Source organism: Panthera onca, chromosome C2, assembly GCF_046562875.1.
Source record: "Panthera onca isolate mPanOnc1 chromosome C2, mPanOnc1 haplotype 2, whole genome shotgun sequence".
NCBI lineage: Eukaryota > Metazoa > Chordata > Mammalia > Carnivora > Felidae > Panthera > Panthera onca.
This window is the reverse complement of record NC_138347.1, coordinates 41702676-41721562: the sequence shown is the minus strand read 5'-3', so window position 1 is coordinate 41721562 and position 18887 is coordinate 41702676. Positions and strand designations below refer to the sequence as shown.

The 18887-nt window shown below is 35.6% G+C and overlaps 1 protein-coding gene and 1 pseudogene across 3 annotated transcripts in view; both read right to left on the bottom strand.

The window, feature by feature from the left end:
* Positions 1-18887, bottom strand: part of EPHA3 (EPH receptor A3) — a 360076-nt gene that overhangs the window by 152506 nt on the left and 188683 nt on the right. The window lies entirely within an intron of this gene.
* Positions 13132-13646, bottom strand: LOC132683821 (superoxide dismutase [Cu-Zn] pseudogene; annotated as a pseudogene).

Here is an 18887-nt window from a genome sequence, read left to right as displayed (position 1 = left end):
TTCCTAGGGGCAAATGCATTGAACTGAGTCAAAAATGGAGTACACAGGGGATCACTAAAATAGCCCAAATTAGAGATGTTATGACATAGATAGAGAAATAGTTATCATCATAGAAAGAACTGTATTCATTTGAGATATATTATCTAGAAAATATTGATAGATCTTGGAGATAGAATCGATGAAGATTATAAGGTAGAAGAAACCTTAAGAACTGGCATCTGAGTTTCTTGTTCAAGTTGTTGGGTGTTATTCCTATTTTCTGAGTTAGGGAATGAATGAATTTTTGGGTAAGTACACACCATTTAAGTTTGCATATGTTACACTAAGTTAGCCAAGTAAGCATTTGCTGTACTAAACTGTGTAGCATTTACCATATTTGTACTGTAAAGAAACTGATTCCAGGGCACCTGGGTGGCTCAGTCAGTTGAACATCTGACTTTTGATTTCAGCTCAGGTCACGATCCCAGGGTTGTGGGATTGAGCTCCACGTTGGGCTCTACACTGCACGTGAAGTATGCTTAAGATTATCTCTCTCTCTTTAAAAAAAAAAATTAAAAAAAAACAAAGAAAGTGAAGATGGAATAAAAAATTTAAAAAATAAACTGACTCCAATATTCTCATGTTAAGCAAAATGCCAAATTAAGTTTTCTGTTACAGGCTTTTGTTTATTGTCAACAGATGAAATTAGTTATCAAAAATATGGGTTTCCAAAAAAATATATATGGGCTTCCAGAGAAGACAACATGATCAAGCAATCTATATAGTTTTTTTTTTCTTTTAATGTAAAAAGATTACAATAAAATACTGGTAAAGAAAGGTTCCATGTCAGAGACACATTAGAAAAACTGTCTTTACTGAGTTGGGTGTTTCTTCTCGGAATAGAATATTGATTTTGATTTGTACATGAACCGGAGACTTGGACTCCAAAATAGAAAACCTGTGTTCTGTGGACTCCAACATTTGCCTGATTTTACCATTATACACTATTTATCCCAAAGCAAAAAAGGAGAAAAATTATGAGCATATCAACAAAAATATATCATGACCAAGGAACCAACAGTTTAAACTGCAACATCAATTGCTGGAAAATGAATAGGAGATATTTAAAAAAAAAACATTTGTTTAATGTTCATTTATTTTTGAGAGACAGAGACAGAGTGCAAGTGGGGGAGGGGCAGAGAGAGGGAGACACAGAATCCTAAGCAGGCTCCAGGCTCTGAGCTGTCAGCATGAGCCGGACGCGGGGCTCAAACTCATGAGATCATGAGCTGAGTCAAAGCGGGACGCTTAACCGACTAAGCCACCTAGGCACCCCTAATAGGAGATACGTTTTTGATGTGCATATTGTAATTGTGAGGAACACAGTTTCAGGCAGCTCAGGTTCAAATCTTGACTCTATCACTTACTACCTATATAACTGAACAAGGTACAAAGCCTCTTCATATCAGTTTCTCTGTATCTATAAAATGGGGACAGTAAAAGAATCCTACCAGGATTTTATAAGAATTAAACGAGAGTATAGCAAGTTTCAAGTACATATTAGAAATTAGTAAATATTAATATATATTTATATACATATTTAAACATTCATGATGTACCCAAACATTTCTAAAATCTATGACATGAATCAACAGATTTCTCAGTGTATTTGAACAACATTAAACCACATTTGCCTTTTCCTAATTTTCTACTTTTGAGATATATTAGGCATTTGTTTCTCCTTAAAATATTATTGCAATATCCTTCTCCATTAAAACTGTATTTTTTAAGAGGGTTCACAAAAATATTTCACAAAAGAGCATCCTCTTGTCCAAGTACATTACTGATAGTTATTCGACCAGCCCTTTTCTCTACCCAATATTTCCAACTACCACTTTGTGACACTGGAGATTTCCATAGATATCTTATATCTACACAACTTATATTTAACATAGACAAACCAGAGCAATGTTTTGCCCTTGGTTCTTTGTGGATATGTCAGTCCATCTCATTACATGCTACTAATAACTTTATCCTCCTTTGAAATCTTTGTATTTACGGGTGGAAGGACCAACACAGAATGGGTCCCCCCAGAGGAAACTGAAATGATTACCTCCAATTTGTAGCTCAAAGCCTTTTTGCTTCTTTATTCAGATGCATTTTTCCCACCCCCAATACTGGCAGTTTTATTTTTATTTTTATTTTTTTGGCTGCCATATGCACTAGCAAACACAAACTTGGCTGACTTCCCTCCACATCTTGTCCTCACTTCTTGAAGGATCTTTATTTTACTGAGCTCCAAAATTAATCTGACTTTGAAATTCATTCGTTTTCCTGAGTCTTATTTCTCCATAAGTACAGACTCTTGCTAAGGTGATACTGAGCTTTGTAACTTTCAGCCACTTGTCCAAATCTGTATCATGTTGGCACTGACCAATATCTCCCCTGTCTGATAGCTTTTCTGACAGTTAATGAGAAGTAAAAGGCTAGAGCTATTAGTCCAAATCCTAGGGGACAGGTGTCCAGATTACAAAAACCACATTCACATATGGCAATAATTGGCAGCTCTTTTAGGTGATCACAGACTTATTTCTAAAGACCCAATGGATACTTGAATAATTCCTTGGTGCCAAATAGGAAACTCTCCTGAATAAGATAAGTATGTACTGGTTTTTTTTTTTTTTTTTGTACAGTTATTGCTTGTTTTCTTTTTTTTTTTTCCCAATAGACTTTTCCAATAAAGGAGATTCATTTAAATAGTTCATGCCAAAATTTATATAATTCTACCAAAATTATAGACTTAAGTCTATGGTAATTGAAACCTTAGAGATAGAATATTTCAGTCTCACATTGTATAAGGTATTATAGATTTAAGAAGCCGATATGTTTATACATCTAAATAGAAGCAGCAGCTCAGCTTTGGAAACAATATCCTTTCAAGAATCTTACTACCATTTACAGAATGCTCTTTTAACTCATCTTTCTCATTCTTTTGATTTTTCAAAAGTAGCGCAACATGAAGTCTACTTATGTAAAAACATTTATTAATTCAATATTTAAAGATACCATTTTATATACAGTAATTTATTTATACTTCAAAGCCTGCTCCTTTGTCCAAACTGGTTTTCAAGGCTCTATTGTACTCCCTTCTGTTTATCTCTAACCTTTCTGTTTAATCACACTTGGTAATAAATTAAACATTCCACAGACTCACAAGCAATCAACAAATAAGTAGGATATTCTGGCACTTCTAAAGGAAGAGCAGACCTTGAAAAGAACCGCTGAATTAATAAAGTGGTTTCAGAACACTCCTCAGAGCAGAAACTATTTTCATTTATTTTAATATTTAAATATTTTTTCCAACGTTTTTTATTTATTTTTGGGACAGAGAGAGACAGAGCATGAACGGGGGAGGGGCAGAGAGAGAGAGGGAGACACAGAATCGGAAACAGGCTCCAGGCTCCGAGCCATCAGCCCAGCGCCTGACGCGGGGCTCAGAGCCTGACGCGGGGCTCGAACTCACGGACCGCGAGATCGTGACCTGGCTGAAGTCGGCCGCTTAACCGACTGCGCCACCCAGGCGCCCCTAATATTTAAATATTTTAACGTACCATCATTTTAGTTTGAAATATAAGTGCAGCTTCCATGTTCAACTCTATCCTTTGATGTAGGAGGAACAGCAGCCTCCGACTGAGAGGCAATAGACCTGTGTTTTAGTCCTGACTGGACCTATCCAGCTAGGTGCTATCTTATGTTGAGCGAACTTGTCCCAGAGCCCAGCCTCAGAAGGTCATAGACAAGACCTTGACACCAAGTCTTCCTTGAGCTTACCTGTTGCTTCCATTATGCTCACAGCCTAGAACTTTGAGCAACTAGCAAATTTTTCCCAAGTCAGTTTAACCTGGGATGCATATGGTTTTGATAACATTTTACTCTACATGCATGTTACCATTCTGAACTCTGGGAACAGTCTAACATGACAAACTAGTGGTAGGAATTTCCTCATGGAGAAACAGAAAACAAAACAAAACAAAACAAAACAAAAAACCCAGCTCTCCCGAATTTATATTATCCATCATTCTTTCCTCTAACGATTACTATGGGTACAGGATTGACTTTTTAATAGCTAGTAGGATGTTGATTCTATTTTAGAAATTCCTTTTTAATTTTACTTTATAGAGAAATTTATAGCATTTATTCATATAGATAGGTTGTTACTTCATCATCACATGAATAAAGTATCTTTTTAGTCAATAGTAACACATTTGCACATTCCATTGATGATTTTTCAGAAGTTGTAAAAGACTTGAAGATACTTTTTGTGATGTTGTATCTCTATATTCACTGTTGGTAACCTAAAACTAATTTTTGGTAATTAAGATCTTAAATAAGCATATAATTAAGTTTAAACAAGGATTAAAAAACCCTTGCCATGTAGCTCCATGGCTTAAAAAAAAATCACAGGATTCTTTTATTTAAAATCCCATATCCTAGAATAAATAGACTTCCTCATCTATTTAGCATTGGTCTCCCAGGATTAGAAGATGACACAAGATGGTTCAATGATTACATTGGAAAATATGTTTCCCCTAAAGCAAAGATAATATCCCTGTAGTCACCTTTAGTTTCTTATCTCAAGTTACTCTTTCATTTGCTGAATTTCTATTCCTCTGTGTCAACGATAACTTGAAAATTAAACACCTTTGGGACACTAGGGAATAGCATGAGATGAACACTATTCTGACCACAGCTGGAGGCCACAGAAATGCTGCTGCACCAGATGAAGTGAAAGGCTAGGGAGTCGTGGGAGGATAACAGCAGGGAGTTGGCATTTGCATCTGGTTTCCCCCATTATTTTCTATTTGAATTCTAGGTACATGCACGTATGCCTGTCATTCTTCTAGGTACAGTATTACTAATAAGACATGTAGTATAACAATGCAAATAAAACAATAAGTTACCCTTCTTAGAATTATGCAAAATTTTCAATGTTAGAAATTTCTAGTGCTTAGAATTCTGAATATTTGGAACATAGTCATTGCTTAAGTACATACATTTTTTTATATAAACAGAAAAATCTTATTTATAAATATTTTATATGCATATCATGTACACCATTATTTTAGAAATAAACCTAAGACTATTTTATTTTTCATATTTTATTTTGAGAGCGAGTGAGAGAGAGAGAGAGAGAGAGAGAGAGAGCACAAGCAGAGGAGGAACAGAGAGACAGAATCCCAAGCAGGCTCTGCACTGACAGAAACCCTGAGATCATGACCTGAGCTGAAATCAAGACTTGGACACTTAACTGACTGAGCCACCCAAGCATTCAAACCTAAGACGCGATTTCAAATTTGTTTCTACAGATATTTATAGGCAGCATATTAAGAGCAATCTGTTACCCCATGAGCCTCTACTGACAACCTGCTTATCTTTATAGGGAATTCACATGGTTGTTTAGCATTAAAAGAGAGAGAAGCTATTTCAACATTTCATGGCATCATTTTGTGCAATCTGAGGCCCCCATTTTCACAAAGGATCAGGCTGTCTCCTGACAGGACAGGTCTGGGGCAAGGCCCCTCCTCTGGCCAGAGTTCTGATGGGTGGCACCACTGTGCTTAGCCTCTTCCAGTTTTAGTTTTTTCATGATCCTGACTGGTTTACTAACTATGTGGTTTTTTTCTGCTGGCAATTTTAACACCTGAGTATGCTTCAATCTCAGTATGTTATGTTCTCATTATCTCTCTGTGGGGCTCTCAGCCCTATTACATTGGAAATTCATTGAGAGGAGGAATTATGTCCCATATAGCTTTGTGTATTAGATATCCTAACACTGCTTGATACAAAGTTGGTAGTTAACACGTATTGAGACAAAGTAACTCTAATACAGGCACACATATGTGTATGCGTATGTGTGTGTGTGCATTTTGGGTGGCCAGCACACATATCATGTCACAGTATGGGCTCCCCTCCTGATCCCTCTCCCGCCCCCACTTCCACTCTCAGTCTCTCTAACCAAAGCTCTTAGAGTCTACACGGAAAAAAATAATTGAAGAAAGAGAGAAATTACACTTATGAATAGAAATTTATAAAACTGCCAACATTTTGTTTTTTGCTTGTTTTTATTTTATTTTATTTTATTTTATTTTATTTTATTTTATTTCATTTCATTTCATTTTATTTTATTATTTTATATTTTATTTTATTTTAATTCCAGTAGAGTTAACACACAGAGTAATACATAAGTTTCAGGTCTAAATTACAGGGATTCAACATTTCCATACATCACCTGGTGTTCATCATGACAACACTCCTCAATCCCCATAACCAATTTCCCCTATCCCCCCACCCCCACCCCCTACACCTCCCCTCTGGTAACCATCAGTTTGTTCTCTATTGTTGAGTCTGTTCCTTGGCTTCTCTCTCTCTCTCTCTCTCTCTCTCTCTCTCTCTATTTTCCCTTTGCTTGCTTGGAAAACTGCCTACTTTTTGGAACCTGGAAAGAGTAAATGATACTGGGAAGGAAACATAGGGAGCGATGAATGGGATACATGAGTATTAGGGTCAATAATTTCAACAAAAGCATGGGCAAGAATAAAATATTCTGAATGAAATATGAAAAGTGTGAGAACTGAGGAAGAGTGGATTGAGCTATCAGACCTTTAACCTGAGGAACAGTGACATTTGTTATTTCCTTGTGGAGGGGTGTGTGTGTGTGTGTGTGTGTGTGTGTGTGTGTGTGTAATTCTGATTCCACAAAACTGTTTAAATTAACTTGTGCTTCATAACTCTGTCATTCTCTAGTTGTGTCATTTTTGCATCTTCACACATTGTAAGTACATACAGCTTGGCACCTCCATAACTAAAAGTTCTACAATTAGGTTTTTGATGCATGTAAGCTCTTGTTTGGAGATACAATGCAATTAACCATAGGAACGAACAACATATCCTTTCTTTATCAAGCTAGCCTGCCATTTCATCATGTATGTGCAAAGTCAGAGATTTTATCTGATCATTTTGTGCAAAGGAATGAGGGCCTGGATGCATGGAGGGATTTTTAGTAAAAGTCAAATTACTCAACTGAAATAGTCTGAAACAGAAGGGGTTTGAAAAGAAGCCAAGATAACCAAGTTATACAAACTATCATCATATCCCAGCCCTCCCCCATAACAAAAACATCCAATCAAAGGATGGGGAAATTGCTTAGAAAATAACTATTTTTAATAGATGTTAATAAGGTACAATATTATACCTTAACATCTCATTTCAAGGAGAGAAGAGTAGGTTTCCATTTCACTCCAGAAAGCATGGTTTCCATTCATCAACAGTATAGCTTTCTAAAATATCTCCTCAAGTTATTATGGTGTTCTATAACCAAGCCTGATTGTAAAATATGATGTTACAAAAAATCAATAATAAAATATTCATATGATCCAAGATTTTCCCAAATTGAATCTGACTGGGTCATGGCAGTATGCTGATGTCTGGAATGCAAGTAATATACTATATTATTGATGCCTGTCAAATAACGGAAATTGTTACAAATTAATTCATCCCTAACCTAATTAACCCCGTGTGCAATATTATATGCATTCCAGACAAGTACTGTTTTGCTCTGGCCATAAAACTAGGAAGGACAATATTTCAACCTATAAAATCGCCTTTTAAGCCACTTAGAAACCTCAAAGAGTATTGCTTATGTAGAAGTGATGCAAAAGAATGCATTACCTCATCTGTTTGAATTATTTTTGGTCTGATACAAAATGTTCTTTTTTTAACTGTAAAAATAATCTAAGGAAAATGTCTAGTCTGTCTTACATATTGAGTAGATAGAATACATTCATATTAATAGTTTGCACTATTAGAAATAAAAGCTGTGTCATTTTTGTAGGGGAAATGTGGAAGCCTTAACATTCTTTTGATATTCTAATGCAAAAATTGTTTTCTATCCAGAATATCTCATAGTTCTGACCTTACAGGTCAATGTATATCAAGATATATTTTATCATGATATATAGTTAGGACTGGTTTTTTTGGAACTAGTAGGCAAGTTGTTACTTTTTAAGAAAATTTTGTTATTTTTCTTCAACTATCTCTTTACACACATCCTTTCCCACCCTCATTTGTCAGTAACGCCCTGCTCTTCGGCAATACAGAGCCTGATTCAAATATACCTAGATGTGAAATTTTCCTGTGCTCCAAATCTGTCGTGGATCTACAACGCATTAATATTTATCAGTTCTTTCTTTTCTTCTCTGCTAGTTGAAAACACTGTATGCTATACCTCCTAGCTTTCCTAACTGATTATTAAACAGTAAACAAAGAAAAAAAAAGGGCAACTCCAAAGAAAAAAAATCTAATTGTGGTGATGTTTTAAATTATTTCAATCTTTCTGTTCCCATCGTTTTGTATCACATTGCAAAATTTTCTTATAATTACTGCCCCCAATTTTTATTTTTATAATTTTCCTAATTTAGGAATAATGTCATATTTGGATAAGTTGATTTTAAAAAGGGAGAGAGGGTGGCCTTGAATAGCAGTAGAAAGTGCATGCAGATGGTGGAGAATTTCTGGGAGAATCAGGGCTTGGTTGCCTTCTGAGTGATCGCTCAAAGTTATCCCTCCACAGGTGCATACTGAATACAGATTGTCTGCCTCAGAGAGTTGTGAACACTGGAAAGACCATTCGTGAAGTGTTAACATAGAGCAGGAGCTCCTAGAAAGGAGCTTTTATTATTATTTTACAGTTATACTTCACAACCGGTACTTACAGACAATGTTAGCATTTTTCAATTCTTAGCATTTCAGTCAGGGCATTGTTTTAACATATGTGACTATAAAGTGTGCCCCAAATCTATGGATGTGGTTCATTTTCTGTAAGAGCACATTAGGCACTCTTAAGGTGAAAGCTGTAGCATATTTTTAAAGAGACTATTTCTGCCTTCAAAATCTAAAACGGTGAGAAAAAAAGTGCTTTGCGGTTAATCTCTATTTTAAGATTTTATATATATATGATATATATGATATATACATATATCATATATATCATATATATATCGGTGTATGTATCTACACACATATGTCTATACCGAGAGAAAGAGAGACCCATGTATTGTGGCCACATGTTGTCAAAACGCATTAGTGAAATATCATATCTGATCACAAGTAATGTGAAATGATGCCCCACTGATTAGAATGTCATTGATGCTGTGGCCTGTTGTTCTTGACACCACAGAAGAGGATCAAAGCATCTTTCACGGTGATAAAGTTGGCAATATGGACGGGAAATAATGCCAGAGAGACTGATTAAGTGTTAACACTCCCACCTGGTGCCATGAAAATAGGACAAAACATCCATAATTCAGGATGATTTTCTCCTCCTGTGTTTATTTTTGTGCCAAGCTATAGGGTTTGAAAGAGTTAATACTGACAAACACTTTCTTCCTCACAATGCTCTCCAGTAAGGAGTAGGTTATAAGAGGGCTTCTCTTTCAGTGTGCATCCTTTCAAGGAATACTTTTTATATTTATATTAAGAATCAGAAAGGTATTTCCAGTGGGTGCAAAAATATGACTCATCCATTTTCCCTGCTTCTATATCTGGGTTGACAGATACCCCACTCAAGCTGGCTCTTGACTGACAAACACCTCAGTGGGCACGTTTTTCTTACGATAATGTTTGCAGATAATTCAGGGAACCTGTATCCCAGATTTGTATTCTTAAGGAATAATGTCAACTAGAATATGAAGTTCTAAAATGAGAATAAATCTTTATCTGAGACCATGCTTCATCCACCATAATTAAATGTGCTAGCACCGGCCATCTTAGTTTGAGTCTCACTCGCTTCTTTCCATGAAGCTATCTGTGAGGCAAAGCCAGTGCAAGGCCTGAAGAGAAGGACCTCTGCCTGAACTGCTAAAGCTTACATGGTTAAGAAGATAACACTGTCTCCTGTTTTGTTTGTTTGTTTGTTTAGAAAATTCTCTTCCCAGGTTTTAAGCATCCTGAATCGAAAGATAGCAATATTCATCCAACCTTAGGGAAGCGTCTCCTAAAACAAGATTTAATGTCACTGCCAAAACAGATCAATGGTAACACATTTGTGTGAGTGACTATTATCCACAAGACCAAAAAGCTTTTATTAATTCCGGGAGGTGCACTGAATTGTTCTTGTTCACTGGGTTATCAACTATGGTTCTTGTTCCAAATGTCTCATTACATAGTATGAGTGACACAATCAAAGCATGCTCCCCAACACTGTCCTTCTCAAGTCCATTTTCCTGTTGGCATACATGCCTGTGATAAAATGGTACATTTTAACAAACATAAAATAAAATAAGTTTTGTACACATGTTCACATGTGTCACACACACACACACACATTTTTTGTTCAAATATAAACATCAGGGAGTAATTTGCTAGATGGACCCAAATGATGTGATGATGTAACAGGTATTTCTATTACTAATTTGTAGATTTTAGTCAGGCTTTATGGTCCATTTGAAGGCACTGTGTTTATAGTTTGCAGGCTGCCATCTAGGTGCCAGATAGCTGAATGCATCTTACATTACCGATGAGGTCATCGTTGAGTAGCATGCTGAGAACAGCAAGACTATCACCGGGCTCTGGAAATGAGGCACAGTCATGAAAATGTGTGTCTTTATTTGTATCCTTTCATAATTTATTTCCACGAGCTTTCACTCTATAGTCAGTGTGCTTTGGATCTTTGATAAGCACATTATAAACTGCTTTGCATTGCATCACATTGATCCACGCTATATTAGAGTTCTCCCATTGTTTGAACAAAGTATCTTATTCATCCCCATGTAATGCTCATGGCCCGTTAGTTTATAGAAAAATTTAGTCCTATGCTTTCAGTGTCACAAAACAAAACAAAACAACACAAAAAATGTAGGTTAGAAACGACTTTAAAAATTAGAAAAGAAGCTTTTTACGGAGGATCAAAAAATTGATTTGACCCTGTGGTGATAATCTCATGGTGAAATTAGTGACATAATTTGACCAAATTTGAAATTTGACTACATAATCTGTGGCAAAAAAAATTGACCTATCAGGACATATTTAACTCATGTGTAATAATTCTGTAACAGTAGATCCCTCAAACATAACCAAATGGAGAAAGGCATGTTGAAGGGCTTAGTAAAATGTAAAGCAATATAAAATGCTAATGCTTAGAGTTTGTGTTTGTCTCTCTCTGTATGTACAATATCAAATTAATATTATAATTATTTCAATTCTAAGTTTGCACCATAGAATCACAAAAATTGTGGAATTCTTACAAGAATAGTTTGCTTTACAAAAATTATATACTTCCCATGATAAGACATGTTATTTTATCTTACTGATGGCAACTCTGAACAAAAACATGTGGTATTTAGAAGCTGGAATAACAAAGATAACAGAGTGCAAGTCTCGTAACTTTTACTTTTTTTCCCTTCTGGTACTAATCACTAATATACTGTCTCTTTTCTTAAGTTATTTAGAAGTCACATCAGTGGTTAAACATTCGTCTTATATTTGATTATAAGACGTATATAATACATATGACGACAACAGCAGGGGGAGGGGAAAGCTATGCTCATAAAAACTTCCTATATTTTACCAGAGGCAATTTACTATCAACTTGAAGTAGATTTTGATAAGTTAGAGATGTAGAAATCATTAAAAACCACCAAAAAAGTAACACAAAGAAGTGTGATTTAAAAGTTAAGAGAAGAATCAAAATGATGCGTAAATGAATTGTTGTATCAAAATCATGGTATAACAGAACCAGAAAAGATTAAAGGAGAAACAGAAGGGGAAAGAAAAAGCACTCAGAGAAACAGAAAAGAAGTAGCAAACGGCACACCTAGAGCCAAACGTATTAACTTTTACATTAAACATGAAAGAATGAAACACTCCACACATATGGCAGAGTCCGTGAAATTGGGTCAGAGAAGCAAGATTCGATTATATACTATCTATAAAACATACACTTTAAATTCAAAATCAAAAATAAGTTGGAAGTGAAAAGACAGAAGAAGATACAGCATGCAAATAATAGCATGAGAGAATTGGAGTAGCTATATGAACATCAGACAAAACAAACTTAAAGGAAATCAATGTTATTAGAAATAAGGAGAGACATAAAACAACATCAACACGGTGGGAAGAAAATACACTTATAAATGTACCTGAATCTAAAAATATAACAGAGAAACATAAAACACATATTGGTAAAATTTAAAGGAGAAATGTAAATTTAGAAATGAATACTTAAAACTGTTTTTATTCACAGACTACATGATTGTTTATACAGAAAACCCTAAGGACTCTATAAAAACAAGTTATTGTGGAGGCACCTGGGTGGCTCAGTCAGTTAAGCGTCCAGCTTCAGCTAAGATCGTGATCTCTCGGTTCGTGAGTTCGAGCTCTGCCTAGGGCTCTGCATTGACAGCTCAGAGACTGAAGCCTGCTTCGGATTCTGTGTCTCCCTCTCTCTCTAACCCTCGCTCTCTCTCTGCCCCTCCCCTGCTCGCGCTGTTTCTTTCTCTCAAAAATAAATAAAACATTAAAAAAATTTAAAAACAAGTTATTGTGTAACTGTGAATGAACTTTCACATTTTAGGTTGTCTCTAAAATACACCATCTCCAATTTCTTAGAAGTTTTCTTAGGATTTGTGAGACTTATTAATAAATAGACATGATGAGCATTATTATAAGCCTTATCGTAAGTCCTTCAGCAAAGAGTTTACATGGTGATTTTTTTCTTAGAGTCTCAATTTAGATACTTTAATACGTTCAAAATACAGTGCCATATGGTGTATTTGTTTATTGCGGGCTTGACTGAGAAGTAAAGAAATTCAGACAATTACTTTTTAACGTCCATATATGATTATTAAGTCTGGTAAAGTACAGAGGTCATTGAAAGAGATATTTTTAACTGAGTCTGAGTTTTATAAGATTATACAGATCTTCTAAGTGATCATAAATCAGTTCTCATTACAGGTACCTAAAGCAATTAAAAAGTCACAAAAATTACACTTTTAGGGTTACAGTGTTTAATGTTTTTCAAGTTAAATTTCTACAACTAGCAAGATAACGTATGAGTTACTAGGACTCAGACGATGTTCTAGGGAATACAGGGAATATTTACTTGGAGATCCCAACTGCACTGCAAGCTAAATGATGGCCAGCGTTTCCTGTTTGTGTACTTTCTTCACTTCCACCTTTGCCCAAGCCATCTGGTTTTTCACGGACCTCCACGGTGTGGCCAGTGACGGAATGGTCTCCTGACAGTGCAGTCAGAGAAACTTCCATAGACACACTGGCCCCGCCATCTTTGCCAGAAATCACATTACCCAGGTCCCTAACACTTCTCTCCTGATCCTTTGGTTCACCATGTTTTTTTTTTAACAGAGGATCAAAGTGAGGACCTGCACTGGTGTAGCCTTGTGAGTTACCTGCAGGTTGATGGACGTGGAATCCATACTCGCCTTTGGTCAATCCTGTAATGGCTCCTGATGCCACAACAGGCCCATTTTTTTTTTCTGCACGAAATGGACAGTGCCCTCCACACAGCCCTGGCCTTTCAGCGTGCACACAGCCTTTATCTCTATGACTTGGGAGGGCAGCGGAGGACGCCACATAAGATGCTGACACCACATTACATGTTGACTTTGTTGTTACCACAGGTCAGAAATATATGTGACCAAAGGCCTGAAACAAGTAAACCAAAAAAACCTTTGTGGAGGAATTGGCTGACCACAGGAAGTGAGGTGCCAAGACTGTGAAAAGCCACACAGATTTCACACTTCCACTTCTAAAACTTTCATTGTCCTTTAATTTACTTTAAGGATTTTCTTTTCATTTTTCGTGTCTCTCTGTCCCTCTTTTTTTCCACAAAATTGTGCCTAAGTTGTACCATCCCCAAAGCCACTCTTCACTATTCTTGCCAATTCCACATCTGACAACAAGTCCCAGAATATTTTCAGACATTACATGGGAAATGTTCTAAGTTGCACTGCCAGCGATGAAGTGTTGAAAATACAAGTGCCTGTGCCAAGGAAGAATACTCTGAGGTCAAAGAACCTTTTGGAAGTATTAATAAAGTAGATAATAAACAATTCCAGAGTTGGCATTTGGTGAAGAAAGACAATCCATATTCACTAAATCAGAACAATAAACATGAATTTTAAGAGACACTTAATGGCTTGGACCATGATTCTCCTAAATCCATCGGGTCTTTTGGCTGGCACTAAAGAGAACATTGAACTTGAGCACATCTGAAAATTCTGAAAATGCCTTGACTCAATTATGATTATGATTTGTTTCTTTCCAGCCTAAGTGAATGATACACATGGAAACAAAATGCAGAATTTTAAAATCTGTCTCTGTTACTCAAATCCCAATATCACCTTTCGTTCCATTTTGGACACCAATGTTTGCATGGTTTCACTTAGATTGTTGGTTGACACGGTAAAATGCCAAAAGTAAGAACAAAGAAAAGGTAATATTCACCATAAAGTCCATTTCTCCAAAATGTCAGCACTCCTTTGTCAAGGTTAACAGTTAGGGGAACAAAGGAAAATGTGTTGAAGTTAAATTCTTTCATTTTATATTTTTTTCTCTTTGCAATCCAGAATCTGAAATACACTTTTCCTTTTTCTTTCTTTCCTTTTTTTTCTACATCGGGAGGGTCATTATGTATTTTCTCATTAAAAGAAAAAAAGAGAGAAACTATTAAATAACAGGAATGATCATTCATAGAATACTTACTCTTTGTCAGGTATCTTCCTGACATTTTATTTAATTTTCACTATAATCCTTTATATCAGTATCATTATGAGCTCCATGATAAAGGGGATAAAACCAAGTATAGATAAGTGAAATAACTAGCCAGGAAATGGATAAGAATCCAGGCGTTTTGTTTTAAAGACTGTGCTGCTAATCTCTATGCTTATAAAACAAAACAAACAAAACAATGACAGGCTAAGATATCTCCAAAACACTAAAATTTGCTTTTTACTATGTTGATACTTAATATATTTATTAACACATCAGCAGTCCAACTAGATAATCTAGGTCTTATATTCAAACAGCTAACAAGTCTTAACAGTGATGCATTGCTGGGAGATTTATTTTATTTACTGATTTCCAGGAGTTCATTATTAATTAATAGGTGTTTTACTTAGCAGAATGTGCTCCTGCCTTTTGGAGAGGTGAATAAGTAAGGTTTTTGGATATTGCGGTAAGATCCAGAATATGAAAAAAATGCAAAAAAAAAGATAGTTTATATCAAGAAATGGAGGAACTAAAATAATTTAAGCTAAACTACATCTCCCCAAAGTGCTTTTAAGTTAAGTTATTTATCAATAAAATTATACAGCTTAGAAACACTATTGAACACTAAGACTTTTTTATGAAAGCATTTCATAATTTTCCCAAAGCAGTCTGACATTATTCTGTGCATTTATAGAGATAATTGTGAGAGTCTCTTCAATTTTTACTTTTTCTTTAAAGTTATTATATTCTATATTTTTCCTATCCCTTAAAATTAGTGCCCTCATGATCTAATATGCTTTTCTACTTACTTGTCCTTTACTTTTATAGATCTGCTATAAATATAAAGAACCCTGGTTTGAACTGCTCAACGGGTTGTACAGATATCAGCTCATTAAAAACTCTACTGTGAGACAGTCTGTGGACATTTTAGAAATTGTGCCACTTTCTACTTAGAACAGAGAATTTAAGGCTTGTGAAGATCACCCTGTGGGTTTTCCATCAGAGATGTGACTTGCTATAAGAATCTTCATTCTGAAGTAATGAGTCCAGTTTTGCTGAGCTTTATTTAATACACAAGATGTGGAACTTATAGTGACAAAAACCACGGGATTTGAGAGTGATGTGAAACAGAATATTTGTGTGTATGGAGGTATTTTACCGTGTAGAAAGAAGACAGGAAGGATGGACCCAAATATCTCTCAAGGCCTGTAAGTCTGTATTCGGTTACTTACTAAAAACATTTAGAAGTCTGACTTAAATTCCTGTTGACACAGGAAACCCAGGCTTGGCACTAAAACTGAGTGTTCTTATTTGAAGGCTATCAAATAAATGAATTAAAATAACCTTAACAGTAAAGACTAAGCTACAGGATTAGTGCTCTGAATACGAGCAATAGGTTATTAAAGGCCCAGACAGATGTGGGGCTCTGTGTGTGTGCATGTGTGTGTGTATGTACATGTGCAAGGCAGGAGGCCGGAAATGTGTGGCGCTCTTCACCAAAAAAACCTCATGACTTTGAGAGTCTAACACTAACAATTAGTACTTCTCTCTCTCATACTCCCTCCACCTGCATGTGATTCTCACAACGTCACCCATGTTAGATATTACCAATTATGATTGCTCATATTCATTAGCCTCTCCTCCAATGGTTTATAGATGAGCTCAAGACGCTCCTTTTCTGACCAAAACAAACAAAAGAATATCCTCTCATAGTCCCCTTCTCCATGCTGAAGTAACTATTAATTTTGTTTCCAAAACAGTTATGGAAAGGGTATCCTCTCCTGTTTCTACTTTCTTATGCCCATTAACTCTCCAACTTTTACCAATTTAATGGGAACAATTGGGATAAAAGGCAAGATCAGTCCTTCAATTGTCAAACCTCAAGGGGCTTCTTCTTTACTTTCTTGCAGTCTACAATGTTGAGACATCTTTTTTTTTTTACTAATATCTCAAAAATTTCTAAGAATTTTCTCAAGTATTTTACTGTCTTTTTACTCTCCAACTTCTCAAATATTTCTAAGAATTTTTCTGTTTGCCTCCTAAATATAGTGATTAGGGACCGGTGATCATTCATATGAAAAGGTATTCAAAAAAAGATTGAATATCTTCCTTAACCCATTGCCTTTGCCACTTAATCTGTTTCACATATGCATTCAATATTAACCTTCTTTGTTTAAAAATGTTTATTTATTTATTTTGAGATATATAGAGAGAACACATATGCACAGGGGAGGGGCAGAGACAGAGGGAGACAGAGAATCCTAAGCAGGCTCCACACTCTCAGCACAGAACCTGACGTCGGGCTCGATGCCACAAACCATGAGATCATGACCTGAGCTGAAATCAAGAATCAGATACTTAACTGACTGAGCCATCCAGGCACCCCACAATATTAAACTTCTTAATTAACTATTATTATTGACACAGAATTACTGAGTTGCATTCAGATCATTATTCCTAGCTCCTTTTACACAAACCTCTTCACCACTCTGCAAATCTCAATACCTCACTCTTACCACCTGCAGCCAACTATAACCAAGGTGTGCTTCATAATGTTTGCTGAGTTGAACGTCACTTCTCAGCTCAAAATCTATAGTTGCAAATTACCGGCAAAGTTCAAACATCACTCCTTAACTATAGTCGATAAATAATTGGTTCCCTTCTCACTTATTCCTACCTGTTTTCTACTATTTCAGTTAGGACTTTTAGTTTAACCTTCACTTCAACATTCTCAGTTGCTTCCTGCATCAGGGCTCCACATTTTCTCCATTGCGTGTCCCTCCCTCTACTCCAGGTCATAGCAAGCTTCCTCTATTAAGCTTCTGCTTACTTCTCATGTTTGATGATCCTAGATAACACTGATGCCCTTTCTCAAACTTCTTTTGCTCTTTCTTTTTTTGTAGTATATATTCATCACTAAGTCTCTCTCTATATATGTATATACACACGTACACATATACAGTGTATGTGTGTATATATATTTATGTATATGTATACATATATATACATATACATATGGAATGTTGTATTTACAAACTGTACCATGTACTTTACCTTTACTTATATGTAGTTTTGTTATCTAATACTTTTCACGTGTAGGTCTTTTTCTTTACCGTTGTGCAGTTAGATCTTGGATAAAAGTGATTTAACGCTATATTATCTTTCTTAATACATTTCACACAGTTTAACTCAAGACCAAACATATAATGCATACTCAACAAATACTTGGTGGTTGCTTAAATGGGGCTAATAATATTTAAGAATTACCAAGACTTCATTGGATGATTCAGGCAATCGACGTTTTTAATGATTGCATTCTGTGGAGTCACTCTTAAATTCCAATAACTGCTAGATGCTATAGTCCATCACAATATTTAAATTTCTAATACTTTATTTGGTGGTTTTGTTTTCTTTGGTCATCATTAGTTTTTGTTTTGTTTTGTTTTGTTTTGTTTTTTGTGTGTGTGCTAAGATTCTGCACTTGAAAACCCCAAGGCTACCCCAAAACTGGTCAAGAATGTTCCCCTTCTAGAAACATTCAAGATAATTTTAGGATTTTTTGTTTTTCCATGATTATGCTAGATGATGATAATTATGATGATGATGATGATGGAGATGATGATGGTGATTTTAGTGTCTCTAGGTTTAAACAATCTCAGGTACAATGTAAACATAGAGAAGACACTTTAAAAATCTATGCATCAGGAAAACTGAAATTTGTCAAACTTCCTGACACCTACGAAAATGTAGTCACTTACACTAGTGCACAGACGTTAATACAAAATATAATGTCAAACTACTGTTCTTTAAATTTGAAGTTACAAATATAGGTCTAATGTTTTGAAATGTGAGAGGAACAAACAAATACCTTAATATGAGAATTTTTCAAATTTGAAGTTTTCTTTATTCCTAACCAAAGAAGCCCTTGAAAGTGCTTCATCGAGAAAGGATTGGATCAAATTGAAAAGGACAAATTTCACAGTTGGCAAGTATCACCTGACAAGTATGGACAACTCGGATCTCTACTCTCAGCTTTCAGCCTAGCCAAACCACAGCATAGTCAGGACCAAACAGACGCAAACCCACGGGGCTTTTCTGAGGATTACTCACAATTTGCTATGAAT